Below are 20,361 nucleotides of genomic sequence, written 5' to 3'. Positions count from 1 at the left end.
AAAATTTTGTAATCATATTTTACCTTTATTGCATTAGATGTCGTGAAAGTGATTTCGGATTTGTAACTGGCGAAAAATTTTTACAATTCGATACCAATTTTCAGTCGATTGAATCAATTTTATTGATTTGTTTGGAAAATTTTTGAAAATTTTGATTTCACTTTTCGTGTTTATTGGAAAAGATGTCATGACGGCGATTTCAAATTTGCAACTGGCGGAAAATTATATACAGGTTAACACCAATTTTCAGTCGATTGAACCCATTTTAGGCATTTTGTTGACAATTTTCTGGAAATTTTGAATTCAATTTTCGTGTTTATTGAAACTTATATCGTCCCGGCAATTTCGGATTTTTAACTGGCGGAAGATGATCCAACATTTGACACCAATTTTCGGTCGGTTGAACAAATTTTAACCATTTTTTTTTTTGGAAAATTTTTGAAAAATCGAAAAACTAAAAGATTGAAAAATCGAAAAATTACATATAAATCGAAAAATTACAAACCAAAAAATTGAACAATCGACAAACTAAAAGATAGGAAAAATTGAAAAATCGTAAAACTGAAGACGAGAAAAATAGCAGCATCCAAAAATCGAAAAAGTTAAAAATCGAAAAAAATTAATTGCTCAAAAAATTGGAAAAGAGAAAAAATTAATCGTATCGAAAAATTGGAAAACCCAAAAATTGTAAAATCGGAAAATTATGAAATCATCAAAAAAAGCATAACATTGAAACATCAAAAAATTGCAAAATTAAATCTCGAGAAATTGAAAAATGGAAAACTTCTAAAATCGCAAAATTGAAAAAGTGAAAAATTTTAAAAATTATGGTTATTATTACATATTTAGAGCAAATACTAGAAAAATTGCAAACTAAAAATTAAAGAAATGAAAAACTGAAAAGTCGAGAAACTGAGAAATCTAAAATTGATAAAACGAAAAATTAAAGAATCTAAAAGTTGAAAAACCGAAAAATTGCAAATTGAACCAATTTTAAGCGTTTTTTTTGAAAATTTTGGAAAATTTTGGAATCATATTTTACCTTTATTGCAATAGATATCGTGAAGGTGATTTCGGATTTGTAACTAGCAGAAAATTACATACAATTCGACACCAATTTTCAGTCGTTTGAACCAATTTTAACCATTCTTTTTTGGAAACTTTTTGAAACAACGAAAAACTACAAATCGAAAATTAGAACAACTAAAGACAAGAAAAAATCTAGAAAGTCGAAAATCGAAAAAATTAATGAATCAAAAATTGGAAAGAAGAAAAAATGAATCGAATCGAAAAATTGTAAAACACAAAAATTGTAAAATCGGAAAATTATGGAGTTGTCAAAGCTGTAAATTCGAAAAACATAACATTGAAACATCAAAAAATTAAAAAATTAAATGTTGAGCAAACTTGAATAAATGAAAAAGCTTTAGAATCCAATAATTGAAAAATGGAAAACTTCTAAAATACCAAAATTGAAAAATGGAATTTTTTTTTAAGATTTGATTATTATTGCACATTTAAACCAAATACCAAAAAATTGGAAAGAAGAAAAAATGAATTGAATCGAAAAACTGGAAAACCCAAAAACTGTAAAATCGGAAAATTACGAAATCCTCAAAGTTGTAAATTCGATAAACATAACATTGAAATATCGAAAAATTAAAAAATTAATGTCGAGAAATTGAAAAATAAACTTGAATAAATGAAAAAGTTTTAAAATCCAGTAATTAAAAAATGGAAAATTTCAAAAATTGCAAAATTGAATAAGTGGAAAATTTTACAAATTATTAAAGAAATTGCAAAGTAAAAATTAAAGAAATGAAAAATTGAAAAATCGAGAAACTGAGAAATCTAAAATTGATAAAACCAAAAATTGTAAATCGATGAATTGAAAAAGTTCGCACTAAAAAAACAAAAATTAAAAATCAAAACACTGAAAAATTGAAAATTCGAAAAAACAAAGAAAATAACAAATTGAAACAAAGAATTGGAATAGAAAAAACAATTATAAGACGTAACATCGGAAAATCCAAAAATATGAAAATAAAAAAAAATAAAAAACCGAAACGAAAAAATGCAGAAGGAAAATTGGACTAACTGAAAAATTACAGAATCAAAAAATTGTAAAATTAATTAAGCCAGAAAATTTGGATCCTTTATTTTATTTCAGTGTTTAGGGATTATGGAAACCTGCAGTTAGGAGACTGAGTAGTCTAAAACCCTCGCTGCTGGGTATCAACAATACTTTTGTGTGCGATAATAATTTTCGACAGTTACTTCATAGATCTTTCTTTAGCAAATAGTTTATTTGTTGAATCCCTTACTCATCTCAACTCAGGTAATTCAGGGCAGCAAATGGCGCCTACTTCAAACTTGCCTGTCTAAACCTAAAAAAAAATCTCACGCCCTAGTTCCCTCAAGTTCGTGGCAGAAGCGCAAAATGTAAATAATCCCGTCATAATTGCTCCGAATTAAATCATTAAGCATCCATAAATGAAACCCGTACAAAACGCAGGTATTTCAGGGGGATCAGGTTAACCAACCGACGACAGGAAACAAACTTTAACCGTCGACAGAACCCGTCGCAATTTCGACAATGATCTCTAACCAAATCTGGTTAGTTAGCGACTAGTTTACACGAACCCAGAAATGTGCATAATCTCAATGCAATCTGTAGAACTTTGTTAATGTGGTTTCGAAGGATGAGATACTCGGTCTCAACAACAACCCCGTCAAAACTGTACTTACAGACTTGGTGGTCCGTAGAACCTGTAAAAAAAGACTCGATTAGAATGCTTGATTCGGGCGCTAGATGTTGGCTGCATGCTACTTACAAACTTTGTTATTTCTTTTTTTAGTTCTAAATTGAGTTTTGAAAAACACACACTTCACGATCGATGCTAATAGCGGCCGAATGCAGAGGAGGTCGCCCTGCGTAGAATTCCAACGTCGTTTCTAATTTATTTCCAAAAACATACTCCAACTCTCACGCATTAGCAAGGCAAGCTGCCTAATGAAATGTGAAAATAACGTGACGCGAAGTGTAAAGTGTTCCACGTCTGTGTTATGTAAATAAATTCGTAATTATGTCTAATCGCATAACACTGTTTCTTCTGTTCTACTTCATCTAATTTGACGGCTTATTCTTGCACTGGAGATCTGTACGACTCGAGTGCACTTTTCCTTCATATTCAAATATTCCCTTATTGTAGTAAATTCACATTTAATGCCACTTACATCAACTCCGGGAAAGTAAGAGCCCTCGCAAAGCAGCTTGCAAGATTATTGCGTCGATGTTTCCGGCTACTACAGCACTCGCAATTAATTCCAGATACCGCGACAACGCAAAAATAAAGTAAACACCGAGCTCGAACGCGACAGAAGTGAATACATCGGAAACTTTATTCCCAATAACGACATATAACTTCTTCCTTGTATTTTGAGGGCGCAAAATTGGTTTCGGCAAAAGTGACGCAAACTTTTTTAATATAAGGTATCTATTCATAAATTCCGCTTAACTAGAATCAATTTCGGTTAGAATTGTTAGAACGGCATTGAATTTTAAATTTGGGCGGACTGGCGCGGAAAAATAGATTTTTCGGGATGCAAGCGAGCGCCGAGAACATCCGGTTGAGTTATTAAGGTGGATCCCAACAATTTTGGCAATTTCTAAAATTACTCTACTTCTGTCTAATTAACTTAGAAGTTGACGAAGGTAGATTCAATTATGAGCAGCAGCCGCTCAACCTCATACAAATTAATTTCGCGATTATTTTATTATTTATCGTAGGAGGAGTGGATCGCGGTTTGACCCTCACGCGGAATTACACATATTCGTATCAGAGAAGCTTTTATTATTACGACGGACAATGGCATCCGAAGCTCGGTTCGAAATCGCTAAATAAATCTTTTTTTTTTTTGGTTGAGAGGAGGCAGTGACGTTCAGAAGCTAACAAGCAACTAATGTGGAACAAACGGACAACAGACAACAATTTTTAAAGGAATTCGCTAGTGTTCACGTAAGAAATCTCGACAAAACATTACGTCGCTTCAAATTTTATACAAGAATAGCTCTCTAAAGAATTTCGCCGACAAAAAGTAGCTTCGTTGTAAGAAATAACACAATGCAGGTCGTAGTTCGCTTCACTCGCTTGTAATTTCGAATTTTTTGACACTGGTCATGTTCCAAGGGCAACAGGTGGTCTGATTGCAAAGCAAACAGGGTCAAGTCAAGTCAGATTAAGTCAGGTCATATTTGATCAACTTAAGTCAGATCAGATCAGGTCAGGTGATATGTCGTTCTAATATCATTCTAAGGTTAAAATGAAATTCCTTCTAATAAGTCTCGTCAGGTTAAATCAGGTCGGGTCAGGTCAGGTTAAAAAGGTCAGGTCAAGTCAAGTCAGCTTCAAATCAGATCAGATCAGGTCAAGTCAAGTCAAGTCAAATTAAATCAAGTCTGATCAGGTCGAATTGTATCAAATTAAATCAGATCATATTCTATCAACTCAGTCCGATCAAGTCAGGTCAAGTCAAGTCAGCTTCAAATCAGATCAGATGAGGTCAAGTCAAATCAAGTCAAATTAAATCAGGTCTGATCAGGTCGAATGGTTTTATAATTTTTATTTTTTTCCAAAAACCTGGACGTTTCGGGTAGAAACTCAACACGAAATCAGAAACTACACAATTTTGAAGTGACGTCATCACATTACTGGTGGCGATGATTAGACAAATTTACGTGATATTCCTAATATAAATACAAAATTTAACAGATGGACAGACAGACGGAAACGGAAGACCCATTTCTTCGTACTGTAGTGGTCATGAAACGTCGAAAAAATATGAAAGTGGCTATTCATCCGATAGACTTGATTACAATACTTCCCGCTTACGCTCGGGAAGTAAAAATCGAACAATGGAAAAGTTAAAAATTTAAAAGTTAAAAAAAAATCGACAAACCTAAAGATTGAAAAACCGAAAAATCGAGATTTTGAGCAATCAAAAAATCAAAACATCGAAATCTCGATAAATCTGTAAATAATAGAAAAATCGAAAAATCAAAAAAATTTAAAAATGGAATGACAGAGATCTTAAAAATTGTAAACATAAAAAAAAATCGTAAAATCGAAAAATTGAACAATCGAAAAACAAGAAAATGGGAACAGAAACATAAAAAAGAAACGAAAAATTGAAAAATCGAAAATTCGATGATTCGAAGAACCGAGAAATTAAAAAATCGAAATCGAAAAATGGAAAAGCTAAAAATTTAAAAGTTAAAATAAAAAAAATCGACAAACCTAACCATTGAAAAATCGAAAAATCGAGAAATCAAAAATTAAAAAAAAATAAAATGGAATAAATGAAATCTTAAGAATTCTAAACATAATAAAAATATCGTAAAATCAAAAAATTGAACAAGCGAAAAATAAGAAAATGGAGACATGGAAACATTAAAAAAATCATAAAATTGATAAATCGAAAAGTCGAAGATTCGAAAAACCAAAAAATTGGGAAATCGAAATACCTTAGTCCAAATCGAAAAATGAAAAACTATAAATTTAAAAGTTAAAATTAAAAGAAAATCGACAAACCTAAACATTGAAAAATCAAAAAATCGAGAAATTGAGTAATCAAAAAATCAAAACATCGAAATTTCGATAAATCTGTAAATAATAGAAAAATTGAAAAATCGAAAAACCAAAAAAATTTAAAAATGGAATAACTGAGATCTGAAGAATTCTAAACATAAAAAATATCGTAAAATCTAAAAATAAGAAAATGGAGACAGAACGATGAAAAAATAAACGAAAAATTGAAAAATCGAAAATTCGATGATTCGAAGAACCGAGAAATTAAAAAATCGAAATCGAAAAATGGAAACGCTAAAAATGGAAAAGCTAAAAATTTAAAAGTTAAAAAAAAATTCGACAAACCTAACCGTTGAAAAATCGAAAAATCGAGAAATCGGTAAACAGAAAATTTGAAAAATCAAAAATAAAAAAAAATTAAAAATGAAATAAATGAGGTCTTAAGAATTCTAAACTTAAAAAAATATCGTAAAATCGAAAAATTGAACAACCGAAAAATAAGAAATTGGAGACATGGAAACAAAAAAAAATCATAAAATTGAAAAATCGAAAAGTCGAAGATTCGAAAAACCAAAAAATTGGGTATCGAAATACCTTAGTCCAAATCGAAAAATGAAAAACTATAAATTTAAAAGTTAAAATTAAAAGAAAATCGACAAACCTAAACATTGAAAAATCAAAAAATCGAGAAATTGAGCAATCAAAAAATCAAAACATCGAAATTTCGATGAATCTGTAAATAATAGAAAAATTAAAAAATCGAAAAACCAAAAAAATTTAAAAATGGAATAACTGAGATGTTAAGAATTCTAAACAAAAAAAAATATCGTAAAATCGAAAAAGTGAACAATCGAAAAATAAGAAAATGGAGACAGAACCACAAAAAAAAAAAACGAAAAATTGAAAAATCGAAAATTCCATGATTCGAAGAATCGAGAAATTAAAAAATCGAAATCGAAAAATGGAAAAGCTAAAAATTTAAAAGTTAAAATAAAAAAAAATCGACAAACCTAACCATTGAAAAATCGAAAAATCGAGAAATCGGTAAACAGAAAATTTGAAAAATCAAAAATTAAAAAAAATTAAAAACGGAATAAATGAGATCTTAAGAATTCTAAACATAAAAAAATATAGTAAAATCGAAAAATTGAACAACCGAAAAATAAGAAAATGGAGACATGGAAACATCAAAAAAATCATAAAATTGAAAAATCGAACAATCGAAGATTCGAAAAACCTAAAAATTGAGAAATCGAAATACCTTAGACCAAATCAAAAAATGCAAAACTAAAAATTTAAAAGTTAAAATTAAAAGAAAATCGACAAACATAAACATTGAAAAATAAAAAAATCGAGAAATTGAACAATAAAAAAATCAGAACATCGAAATCTCGAGAAATTGAGCAATCAAAAAAAAAAAATTTAAAAATGGAATAATAACTGAGATCTTAAGAATTCTAAACATAAAAAAAAATATCGTAAAATCGAAAAATTGAACAATCGAAAGATATGAAAATGGAGACAGAAATATGAGAAAAAACGAAAAATTGAGAAATCGAAAATTCGATGGTTCGAAGAACCGAGAAATTAAAACATCGAAATCGAAAAATGGAAAAGCTAAAAATGTAAAAGTTAAAATAAAAAAAAATCGACAAACCTAACCATTGAAAAATCGAGAAATCGGCAAGCAGAAAATTTGAAAAATCAAAAATTAAAAATGGAATAAATGAAATCTTAAGAATTCTAAACATAAAAAATATCGTAAAATCGAAAAATTGAAGAATCGAAAAATAAGAAAATGGAAACATGGAAACAAAAAAAATCATAAAATTGAAAAATCGAAAAGTCGAAGATTCGAAAAATAAAAAAATTGGGAAATCGAAATACTTTAGTCCAAATCGAAAAATGAAAAACTAAAAATTTAAAACTTGAAATTAAAAGAAAATCGACAAACCTAAACATTGAAAAATCAAAAAGTCGAGAAGTTGAGCAATCAAAACATCAAAACATCGAAATTTCGATAAATCTGTAAATAATAGAAAAATTGAAAAATCGAAAAACCAAAAAAATTTAAAAATGGAATAACTGAGATCTTAAGACCTCTAAACATAAAAAAAATATCGTAAAATCGAAAAATTGAACAATCGAAAAATAAAAAAATGGAAACAGAACCATGAAAACAAAACGAAAAATTGAAAAATCGAAAATTCGATGATTTGAAGAACCGAGAAATTAAAAAATCGAAATCGAAAAATGGAAAAGCTAAAAATGGTAAAGCTAAAAATTTAAAAGTTAAAAAAAAATCGACAAACCTAACCGTTGAGAAATCGGAAAATCGAGAAATCGGCAAACAGAAAATTTGAAAAATCAAAAATAAAAAAAAATTAAAAATGAAACAAATGAGATCTTAACAATTCTAAACATAAAAAAATATCGTAAAATCGAAAAATTGAACAACCGAAAAATAAGAAAATGGAAACATGGAAACATAAAAAAAATCATAAAACTGAAAAATCGAAAAGTCGAAGATTCGAAAAACCAAAAAATTGAGTAATCGAAATACCTTAGTCCAAATCGAAAAATGCAAAACTAAAAATTTAAAAGTTAAAATTAAAAGAAAATCGACAAACCTAAACATTGAAAAATCAAAAAATCGAGAAATTGAACAATCAAAAAATCAGAAAGTCGAAATCTCGATAAATCGGTAAATCAAAATATTGAAAAATCACAAAATCAAAAAAAAAATAAAAATTGAATAACTGAGATATTAAGAAATCTAAACATAAAAAAAATCGTAAAATCGAAAAACTGAAAAATCCAAAAATTAGAAAATGGAGACATGGAAACATGAAAGAAACCGAACATTTGAACAATCGAAAAGTCGAAGATTCGAAAAACTCAGACACACATAGATCAGATAGAACAGCGGATAGATCAGATAGAACAGCGGATAGATCAGATAGACAATAGATCAGAGGTATCAAAACAGCAGAAATATCAGACATATTGGATCGATCAGAGAGGCTATATAGATCTGATGGATCAAATAGATCAGAGAGATTTAGATTAGATGTGGAACCACACATCTCCCACTTGCCGGGCGGGTGCCTTGACCACTAGGATACAGAGCGGCTTATCTTTCTTCGCTTACCAATCTGTTGTTGCGCCGCCACAGACGCATACGTCGACAGATAGTTAAAGGAATTATCCGTCCTCATGTATCAGTAGTCCCTAGATGTTACTGCATAATTAAAAAGTCCAGGAAGACGTTTTTAAAATTCGAAACAGTTTTATTTACTTTCTAACTTCTAATCTTTTTATTAATTTTTTTTTGAAGCCTAATAAGCATATTTTTAACATTTTCTGCAACTAGAATTAAATAAATAGTTTTAAAAGTATTTCCTTCACTTACGTTGTATTTAACAACACTATAAATTCTTTATCAAAAGTTTACTTAAAAAAAAAATATCTGAAGATATTCGACGAAAGTTACCTCGCCTCTAAAGAACAATGAATTCCGTAAACCTATTCATGGGTATTTTCCAGTAATGATGTAATATTATTAAATGAATTTTTTTGAATGACGTCACCACTAAATCGAAGTTATCAAAAATTGTACAGAGATCTATGGTTTTTTAGATAAATCGTAAGCTGAGTAAGTTATTTCGACAGAACTTTCCTCGCCTAAAAAGTACAGTCGAACAAATATAGCTTCTTCTTAAAAGGGATAAATTTTGATTAACAATTTACTATGCGTAAGATCACCTTAAAACGTTTGCAAGAATTCAGATCATTCGATTTTGTTATTTCAAATAAAAATTCAAAAATGTTTTTATCCAAAATTTTAATTTTCTTTTCAAAAATCTAGACGTCTAGGGTAAAAACTGAACACGAATTCATAAACTACAAGTTCTGCTCGACATTCTTTACATACTTATAAAATTTAGTAGGCACGGAACCTACTTTTTTATGCTCTAGGGGTCATGAAACGTCAAGAAAACATAAAAGAATCCAGCTGTCCCAATTATGGTAATTTTTCAACGCTTGTGTTAATCTGTTATAAACATAACCCATAACAAAACTCGTCGTTTTAGAAATACTACAAAAAAATTGAAAAAAAAGGAGAATTTCTCTATATAGAAGAAAGGTTGTTTTCCTTGCATAATTTTTTTTTTTCTAGATCACTTGGATAAGGAATCTGGGAAACAATATGTTCATTTTTAAGTGAAGTATGTATAAATAGCAGTGTTGTATTCCCAAAATTTTCTTGGCCACCTGGTTAAGCAAACTTAAAAATATGAATGCAAGTATAAACTCATCATATTTTGCACATTTTGGGAAGAATTTATTCGGCAAAATTTTGAGATGACGTCATCAACTTTTTGAGGGCATAAACAAATAGATTTTGAGCAAGAATTTACCATGCTTGCAATAACCTTAAAACGTCTGCAAGATTTCAAAGTACAATTCAGTTTTGTAATTCTTGATTTATCCAATAAAATAAATTGACTGATTCATTTTTTTTGAGTGACCCTATATAAGCAAATCTAAAAAATGAGGTTCTTAATTTGATCAATAAAAAATTGGTCGAGGGCTGTAAATATAATCCGAAAAATGCAGCTCTTTAAAAAAATTATAAAATTTGATCTTACGATTTTCGTTTGTGATAAAGTAAAAACCAGAGCCATAAATAACATCCCTTGTCCTTCAGCAGTAGGTAATAGCAATTTGAAGCTCAGGTGTTTATTTATGTTTATAGATCGAAAAAATATCACGTAGAAGTTAGTTTGATGTGAATAAGTTTGTCTTCTCAAAACAGGACTAAAATTATTAATTAGACGTTTAGCGAAAAAACTGAAAGTGTAACATTCAAATCATTTTAGAATACCGTTCATTGAAATGACGCCATCAAATTGTTGGTGGGGATGATTAGCTAAATTTTGGTTAGCAACAAACAAAATTTGACAACAATCGGTTTAATATCTTTCACTTCGTCGTATGCTTTTCAAATTAACAACTTAAATGAAAGTTACAATTTCAAAAAAGCCAACTATCCTATGTTATATGATCTACTGTTAGCTGCTGACTGGACTTTCTTGGAACACATCGACAACGTCGAAGATGCTTGTTCGCAATTTTATGCCCAACTTTATAAACTATTCGATCTGGCTGTACCAAAATTTTCGTCTTCATCTAGTCATCGTCAGTATTACCCTCCATGGTTCACGACTGAAATAATTCAAAGTATTCATAATAAGGCATCAGTTTATTCGTTGTATAAAAAACAGAAAACTCATTATTATTATAATTTATTCAAACATTGTCGCTCTCAATGTAAACGTCTAATCAAGGAAGCATATAAAAAATACCTAGCTACAATCGAGGCTTCAATATCTAGTGATCCAAAAAAGTTCTGGAGTTTCATTCAAGCGAAAAAAGGTACATCGAGGATTCCAGCTCATATGGAGTATAATAACAAACAACTTTCAACCCCAACGGATATTGTAAATGCATTTGCTGAATATTTTAACAGCGTGTTTATCCAGCCTAGTCCAGCAGACTTTTCTCAATTATCACTAAAGCCTATGTTCAGTACGAAGATTGAAACGTCGCATATTACTGTGGATGACGTCTTAAAATGTTTAAAGCGATGCAAAGATTCCTTCACTATGGGCATCGATGGTGTTCCTTCTTTCCTAATTAAAGATTGTGCACATGCGTTTGCACAACCACTTTGTATATTGTTCAATTTAATACTAAAAAATTCGGTATTTCCATCTTTATGGAAACGAGCGTACGTTTGTCCCATTTTGAAAAAAGGAAGACAGAATGATGTCACCAATTATAGAGGTATCTCCCTGTTGTGCAATTTTTCAAAAGTTCTGGAAATGATTCTGTACTGTGACATTTACAACTCAACCAAGCATATGATATCTCCTTATCAACACGGTTTTCAACAAAAAAAGTCCACCATTACGAATCTGACTTCCTTCTCGCAATATGTATGTGAAATCCTTGATAACAGAGGACAGTGTGATGTAATATACACCGACTTCACTAAGGCATTTGACCAAATCGATCATCTGATACTAGTTGAAAAATTAAACCGTTTGGGTTTCTCTAATTCCTTAATCAAACTGTTTCAGTCATATTTACACGAAAGAGAACACGTAGTTAAATACAGAAATTTTATTTCCAAATCGTTTTTTCCATCTTCAGGTGTACCTCAGGGTTCTAATTTAGGCCCTCTACTTTTTCTCCTGTTCATCAATGATCTAGCGGATACAGTAGGATGTAAAAAGCTAATGTTTGCAGATGATTTCAAATTATATACTGAAATAGAATCGATAGAGGACTGTGCCTTCTTGCAATTTTGCTTACATCTTTTGTATACTTGGTGTAAACAAAACCGACTCATGCTGAATATTTCAAAATGTAAAATTGTGTCATATTCTAGAAAGCAATTGATTGTTCAATACGAGTATAATATTGACGATGTCGTCATTGAAAGATTAGAAAGCTTCAAAGATTTGGGAATAATTTTCGACTCTAAATTTACATTTGTTCAACATATTACCGACATAATAGCGAAAGCTTTCAAAATGTATGGATTTATTTTTCGAAATGGTCGTGAGTTCTCCAATCAGAACACTCTAAAGATTTTATTCTATTCCTTAATCAGATCTCGACTGGAATATGGCGTTATTATTTGGTCGCCAATTTACGAAGTTCACAGAGTCAATCTGGAGGCTGTTCAGAGAAAATTTTTGAAATTTTTAGCCTTCATGGAAGATGGTGCATATCCTTCTCGTGGATTTAATCACGACACTCTACTAGGAAGATTTAACTTTACAGCTCTTAGTGTGCGTCGCAACATTCTAATCATACGTTTTTTGTATAATCTTCTTAACAATAAGGTAGACTGTGCTGCACTGTTAGATAAGATAAATTTTCTGGTACCGCGTCCTAGTATTCGCAAACACCTGTTATTTTATAAAACTTATTCGCGCACAAATATTTTATTTAGATCACCAATTTCATTAATGTGTTCTTTGTACAATAAGATAGCTGATAAATGTGACATTCACTTTGATTCTTCCAGTTACATATGCTGTTGTATTAGGGATTTGTCTTAATAGTTTTTTCTTTATATTTAATTAAGTTATGATTTTTGTTAACAATGAATTTATTTTTATTTAGTCGTATGATTCCTGTAATTGGGGTGACCTGTTGGGATCAATAAACTATTATTATTATTATTATTATTATTATTATTATTATTAATAGTTTCGGATAGTACGTGTCTAATAAAAATGGATACAGACAGACAGACAGACAGGCAGACAGACAGACAGACGGAAACGTTTGCTTACCCTCCGTGAATCAAAATTTGGCAGTCTCTGATTTTTTTTTTTCTTTTTTTACGAAATGAACTTAAGGCACGAACACTGATTTCGTCGCTCATGTTGCTCGCGTTACTTTGCTATGTTCATGTCCGCCGTTTGCGGACTATTTTCGCGTTAAATGTAAAATCAGAGCCATTTTCGTGTAGAAAGCGCGTTTTCTTTAATAAATTTGTGCGGAACGAGGGTAGAACATAAATTTCGTGTTTTATGCAGGTTACAAGTGGTAATTCCGCAATTTCCGCCCACGCACAAAAGCAGGCCCGGCCGTTAAGAGTGTCGTGTTTCTCGAATTGTTTCCAATTGTAAATGCATTTAAAGTTGACAACTCCATCCATAAAAAACCGCTCGACAGTCGAATGCAAAGCAGATGTGAAAGTTTCCGGTTAAAAAAAGTCTAACGTCTTAATGGCGCAGGAAGTTTGCGAACGGGAGAATATATTAAAAGAAGATTTACTGTGCGTTTATACAGATGAAGTACTCATTAACATGTTGTAATTTTGCACTCAGCAGGTTTGGATGCTTAATGACGTTTTATTCTGGTAAATAGAGCAAAAACAAGACTTGTAACGCACATACTTCTCGGTTCGAGGAGACAACTTGATGTTTAATTCATGAACGCGCGATTTAAAGTTTCGTGGAAAGCTGCACGCTGCACGCGGATATGTGTTTTTCGACTAATTTCGAAAAGTTGGGGCATTTTCAGTGTGTTTCGTTTCGGGAAGAGTTTGATTGGGTTCATTTTTTAGACGTTGTCAACAACAGGAGTATCGATTCGGCCATAGGCGGAGGTGCGGGGTAATAAGGCTGCACTGAGGGCTGTTTATAACAAGAGGAGTTATTAGAGACGGTAATTGCCAATTACTAAATAAGCAAGCAGCAGAGAGCAGAGCAATGTTGCTCCCAGAACTTGTAACTAAAGTACACAGTTATTGTACTTTAATGCAGTTTAAAACTAAATTGCGCCATTTCAGCTTTCAGTTCGAGCTTCAGAAACAGTGCCGGGATCTGGCAAGCTGTCAGAGTGTCAGGTGTTTTTGTCCCGTTAATTATAACAAGAAATTGATATTTCAAACCGATTTTCGAATAAGAATTAAGTGTTCTGTCTTGAAAATGCCGATCTTGTTAGTGCAATATTCAAACATGAGAACAGTGGCGTAAATAGCACCCCCGCAGATCCCGCAATGCGGGGGGGGGGGGCGCAGAGTCAAAAGGGGCGCAGACCGTAACGTAACCGACATATTTTTTTAAAATGTGCAATTTTTAAAGAAGGGGTTTTCATTGGAATTGAAAATGAGATCAGGTAAATTAATAGCTATTTAACGAACAAGTTTGTTAATAAAGGTGATTAATAATCGAAGTATTTTAACGTGCGAGGAACGAGTTTTTATATTTTTTCTTTTTCTCAATTTTTCAGTTTTTGGATTTTTCAATTTTTTTTGTTTTCAATTTTTCGTTTCTTCAATTTTTGATTGCAGGTTTTCAATTTTTCGTTTTTGGAATTTTTTAATTTTTCGATCTTTGAATGTTAAGTTTTAGTTCTACAATTTTGTCAAATAAATGTTATATAAATTAAAAAAAAAATAACAGTGTACCTATGGTCTATGAATCCGTGTTGAATTTCTATCTTCGACATCGAAATTTTGTGGAAAAATAAAACAAAATTGAATTACAATTTTTCGATTTCTTGATTTCTCGATTTTTAGTTTACTTAATTTTTCGATATTTCAGTTTCACAATTCATTTTTACATTTCTCAATTTCTCTATTAATCAATTCTTTGATTTTTCGATTTTTCCTCTTTCCAATTTATCGATTTTTCAGTTTTTCGATTTCTCAAGTTTTCGTTGTTCCAATTTTGGGATTTTTCAATATCTCCAATTTTTTAATTTAAAATTTTTCACTTTTTTGATATATCGATTTCTCGATCTTTCGATTTTTAAAATTTCTGATTTTTCGAATTTTGAATATTTTGATTTATCGTTTTTTTTTAAGTTTAAATGTGTATTTCAGTTTTAAGTTTTCCGGTTTTTCGATTTCGGGCTATTTCGATTTCTCCATTTCTCGGATCTTTGGATGTCTCAATTTTTTAATTTCGATTTCTCGGCTTTTCCATTCTTCAATTTTTTATTTCTTCAAGATTTTAGATTTTTAAAATTCTCCATTTTTCGATTTTATGTTCTGTTATGCTTCGATCTCCCGATTTTAACCTTTTTAACGTGTATTCCAATTTTTCGATTTTGGATTTATCGACTTCTTACATCTCGATTTTTCGTTTTTTCGATTTTAAAATGTTTTTACTTTTCGTTCTTTTTTGCGATTATGGATTTTTCAAGTTTTCGATTTCTCAATTTTTCAACATTTCAATTTTGAGAATGTCTATATTTTTGAGTTTTTTGATATTTTCATTTTTCAACTTTTTAAATTTTGATTTTTCGACTTACCGGAAATCGATTTTTGGGTTTTTCAATTTTTCGATTTTTCAGTTTTGAGATTTTTCAATTTGTCGATTTTTTGGTTTTTCATTTATTCAGTTTTTCGGTTTTTCAAGTTTTCGAATTTTTAAATTTAAAATTTTTCAATTTTTTCACGTTCCGATTTCCCGATTTAATTTTTTTTTATGCTTTTCAATCTTTGGTTTTTCTAAATTTTCATTTTTCCATTTCTCAATTTCTCAATTTTTCGACTTTTTGATTTTGTGTTGTTTTTAATGTTAAATGTTTCGTTATTGTAATTTTTCAATTTTTTAAATTTTAGATATTTAGATTTTTCGACATCTTGAATTCTCGATCTTTTTTCAGTTTGAATTCCTCGGTTTTTCGATTTTCCAAAATTTCGATTTTTCAATCTTTCGACTTTTCAGTTTTGAAAATTTTCGTTTTCTCGATTTATCAGTTTTTGATTTTTCAACTTTTAGATGTTTAAAATTTCGTCAATTTTTTGATTTGCAATTTTTCGTGTGGGTTTTTAATTTTCTTTATTTTTTCAATTTTCTGCTTTCAATTTTCCGTTTTTTTAATTTTTCATTTGCAGTTTTTCTAGTTTTCATTTTAATTATGTAACACTCCTAATAATTATAATTTTTAAAGTTTTTCGTTTTTGGAATTTTTCAATTTTTCGGTGTTTGAATGTCACAGTTTTTGGACTTTACAATTTTCAAGATTCTATAATTTTTCGATTTTACAATTTTTGGATTTTCCAATTTTTCAATTCGAATGGTTTTTCTTCTTTCCCATTCTTCGATTCATTAATTTTTTTTTAGATTTTTAAGTTTCTCGGTTTTTAGTTTTTCATTGTTTCAATTTTTTATTTTTTCGAGTTTTTAACTTTTCGATAAACAAAATCGAAAAATTATAAAATAGAAAAATTGTAAAACTGAAAAAGTACAAAATGAAAGCTTCGAAATATAAAAAATTGGAAATCAAGAACTTAAAAAATCAAAGATTGAAAATGTAAAAAATTGAATAAACAAAAAATTATAAAATCCAAAGAAACATTGAAAAAATAAAGATAATGGAAAAATGAAAAATTGTGATATAAAATCAAGAAAATGAAAATTACAAAATGGGGAAAATGAAAATTTCGAAAATCTGAAAAATATAGAAACTGAAAAATTCCCAAAATTGCGATGTTTAAAATTGAGACAGCGAAAACTTAAAAATCGAGAAATAGAAAAATTTTTAAAATTAGAAAATTGAGATATGAGAAATCGAAAATTCCAAAAATGGAAAAATTGAAACACATTAAAAAACTAAAATCGGGAAATCGAAACATAAAGGTTATAAAAGAGAAAAATGAAAAATTAAAAAAATCGAAAATTTAAAACATACTAGAAAAATCGAAAATTTTGAAAATCGAAAAACCAAGAAATCGAAATCGAAAACTTGAGACTTCAAAAGATCGAGAAATCGAAATAGGCCGAAATCGGAAAATTCAAAATTGAAATATTTACTTAAAAAAAAGATAAACGGGAAAATCGAAAAACTCAAAAAAATCGATAAACTTAGATATGAGAAACAGAAAATTCCAAAAATCGAAAAATCGAAATACAGATTAAAAAGTTTAAAAAATCGAAGTTGAAAAATCGTAAAAGCTAATTCCATTCGATTTTCCGTTTTATCGATTTTGCAATTATTTGTTTCTTCAATTTTTTCCAATTTTTTAATTTTCCGATTTTTCAATTTTTCGAATTTTCTACTTTCCGAATAAACAAAATGGAAAAGTTAAAAAATAGAAAAATTGTAAAATTGAAAACTCAAAATGAAAAAACGCAAAAGTATAAAATGAAGGCTTCGAGAAATCTAAAAACTTGAGAAATTGAAGAAACGGAAAATTCAAAAATCGAAAGATTAAAAATTGAGAAACTTAAAGATCGAAAAATTGCGGTCGAAAACACGAAAATTATTGTAAAATCTAAATATTGAAAATTGGAAAATCGAGGAATTGAAAATGTGAAAAATTGAATAAACGAAAAATTGTGATATCAAATCCAAATGAAAATTAAAAAATCGGGAAAATGGTATAAAAAAAAAATGAAGAACTTGAAACAACATTATTACGCCGAATATGTTCATTGCGCTACACATAACCTCAATTTAGTCCTTAATGATTCTGTTAAGAATGTACCAGGAATTTCAGCATTTTATGATTTAATAAATGCTCTATAGGTACGTCTATTTTAGTGAGAGTTTACCGAGATGGCAAAAACAACAACAACAACATTGAGATGAAAGAAAATGATAAGTGTGTTATAAAAAAAACTTAAAAAAAGTTATGCCCCACCAGATGGTCATCGAGATTTGATTCTCTAATTGCCATTAGATATAATCTCTCAACAGTTATGAGCTGAAATTATTTTAACATCAAAAAAGAAAAGTGAAATAGATGAAGCTGTAGCTCTTCGTAAAAAAATGGATTGATTTGAATTTGTTGCTATATTAGTATTTCAATGCAAAATTTTAGAAAATGTTAATTTGGTCTCAAAAACTTTACAGAGTTCAAATATTACTTTAGATGAGGCTTGTAAAATGGATGGAACATCTAAAAGACAAACTTCAAAGTATAAGTGACAATTTTGAACAAATAATGGAGGAATCAAGGAAATGTGCTGATACCTGGAAAATTAACAATTCTTTTTCAAATAAACGTATAAAAAAAGTAAAACTGTTTCATGACGAATTATGTGAAGATACCGTTTTCAAAGATCCCACTGAAAAATTTAAAACAACCGTTTTCTATCCTGCTCTTGATATTTTAAATATTCAAATTAAAGATAAGTTTGAAAGCATGAAAAACGTCAGAAACTATTTTTCTTTTCTGGAACCACAGGAAATGTTGAATAGTACAGAAAAAGAATTTGTGGAGGCAACATCAAAGTTGGCAAATAAATACGAAGAAGATATTTCTAGTGCAATCTGTGGGAAAAATCGTTAGTTTTAAAAACATTGTTGTTGGTGAAATTATTCAGCAAAAAATAACTAAAATTACAGATATTACTAAGTTTCTGTTTATGGACAATAATTTTTTAACGGCAGAAAGATCTTTTTCTAAATTAAAATTAATTAAATCATATTTGCGAAGCACGATGAGTCAAAAACGATTAACCAACTTAGCTGTGTTGAGCATTGAGTGTGATCGATCCCAAAAATTAGATCTCGACAGTGCCATACGCGAATTTATGAACACTCGACAACGTCGAATGAAGCCAGTATAATCAATTAACAATTTTAAAAAATTATTATGTGTTAAAATTATTATTATTTGTAAATCTGTGTTATTCGGCGCCACTACTGGTAAACCAGTAATTTCATATTAATTTTATATTACTTTTTAAATTTGGTGTATGGGGGCGTTTACTATAAACTGCAGGGGGGCGCACTGGAAGTTAGCTACGCCACTGCATGAGAAAGATGAAATAAAAAATTGAGAAAACGCCAAAAACGAAAAATTTTCTGGGGGAGGTTCGTCGTTCCGCCCCTGCACGGCGGCGCTCGTCCGGGATATCCCAATTGCTGTCTTAATCTGATAAATAATGCCGTTCTTAGAGCTCATTAATATCAGTCAAGGTCCGTAATAAATACTTTTTACTAATGCTCGATTACGTCGAGTAAATCTGCGAATTAAAATTTCATTTTCCTATGCCAATTTATCAGCAGGGGGAAAGACACCTGTTTCTCGTCATACATAACTCCGATCGCTGGAGAGATTAAAAAACGCCATTTCTAAATAATTGAAAAATAAATCATCAGAACGGATCGTTTCTCTTCTGATTGAAACCGATTATTTGAATGATATATGACAATCCATCTGGCGGAATGAAATGAAAACGTTTTGTTTGTCGTTCGGCATGAAAGCAATTGTACTGAAATTACAAAGGATAAAGCGGCACCTCGTGTCGCAGCGGAACCGCGAAAAATCCTAACGCCGCGACCTTATCGAATAAAAAATCAATAACGGATTCGTGGGTTTTTGCGATGGGTATCGCCGCGGGCACAAAGCTGATTCCTGCGAAATATGCAAAGGTAATTTCTTATTTGGGGCGATATCGGCAAACGCACAAACTTTCCCATTTAATCGATGCCCCAAAAAGCCGGGTTCAAGCACCCGCACTACCGGAAATAATGATCCGGCATGTTGAGATAGGTTTCGCCAAGATACTTTCTTTGCGGATTATCCTCCGTCAAGGATTCTCCATTGTCACATCAAAGCGGGGCTCATAGTTATACATAACTTTGATCAGGATCAAATAAACGGACGAATGCGACTTCAGATGGACCAAATATTTCGCTCAATTGTGTGGCCGGATGGAATTCTACGGCGGACACATTGTTATTGCCGGCGCACGAAAAAAGGGAACCCGAGTCTAGACCGGCAGGTTTTTTTGCTAAAACAACATTTTTTCGCTTTTCAAAATATCAAGTTTAACGTCTTAACCCTTTCAAAACCCTAATATCTAATCATTTCTTTATACTGTCGCTTTCACATGAATGAAAAAACGGCGATTTAAAATTCGGATTGTAAAAGACACGCAATATCTTACACACAATAATTACAGTCGACTTAAATGCAAACTATGGATGAAAACAATTTGAAGAAAGCTCAACACCGGATATTAAAATTAGGTCAGACCGGATCAAGTCAGGTCAAATCAAATCAAGTCAGGTCAAGTTAAGTCATTTCAGGTCAGCTCAGGTCGCGTTAAGTCAAGTCAGGTCAGTTCAGATGGAATCAGGTCAAATCAAGTCAAATCAGGTCAGGTTTAGTTCTAATTTCAATCTTAAAATGAAATTGCTTCTAGCAAGTCTGGTGAGGTCAGTTCGGTTTAGGTCAGATCAGATTAAGTCAGGTCAAGTACGAGCAACTCAAGTCAAA

At 30.4% G+C, this 20,361-nt stretch overlaps 1 protein-coding gene across 3 annotated transcripts in view; it reads right to left on the bottom strand.

Annotated features, from left to right (window-relative positions):
- LOC135142820 (protein O-mannosyl-transferase TMTC1-like) overlaps window positions 1-20,361 on the bottom strand; it is a 489,367-nt gene that overhangs the window by 326,153 nt on the left and 142,853 nt on the right. For 2 of the 3 annotated variants that reach the window (XM_064074588.1, XM_064074587.1), the window contains exon 3: window positions 2,749-2,769. The exons of the other annotated variant lie outside the window; for it this stretch is intronic. The gene's annotated coding sequence lies outside the window, so the exon portion shown is untranslated. The remainder of the gene's footprint in view (window positions 1-2,748; window positions 2,770-20,361) is intronic. 3 annotated transcript variants of the gene reach the window in all.

This window comes from Zophobas morio, unplaced genomic scaffold (genome assembly GCF_036711695.1).
Source record: "Zophobas morio isolate AGI-343-1 ecotype UQ-CSIRO unplaced genomic scaffold, CSIRO_AGI_Zmor_V1 ptg000054l, whole genome shotgun sequence".
In the NCBI taxonomy this organism is placed as follows: Eukaryota; Metazoa; Arthropoda; class Insecta; order Coleoptera; family Tenebrionidae; genus Zophobas; species Zophobas morio.
This window is presented reverse-complemented; position numbering and strand designations above follow the sequence as displayed.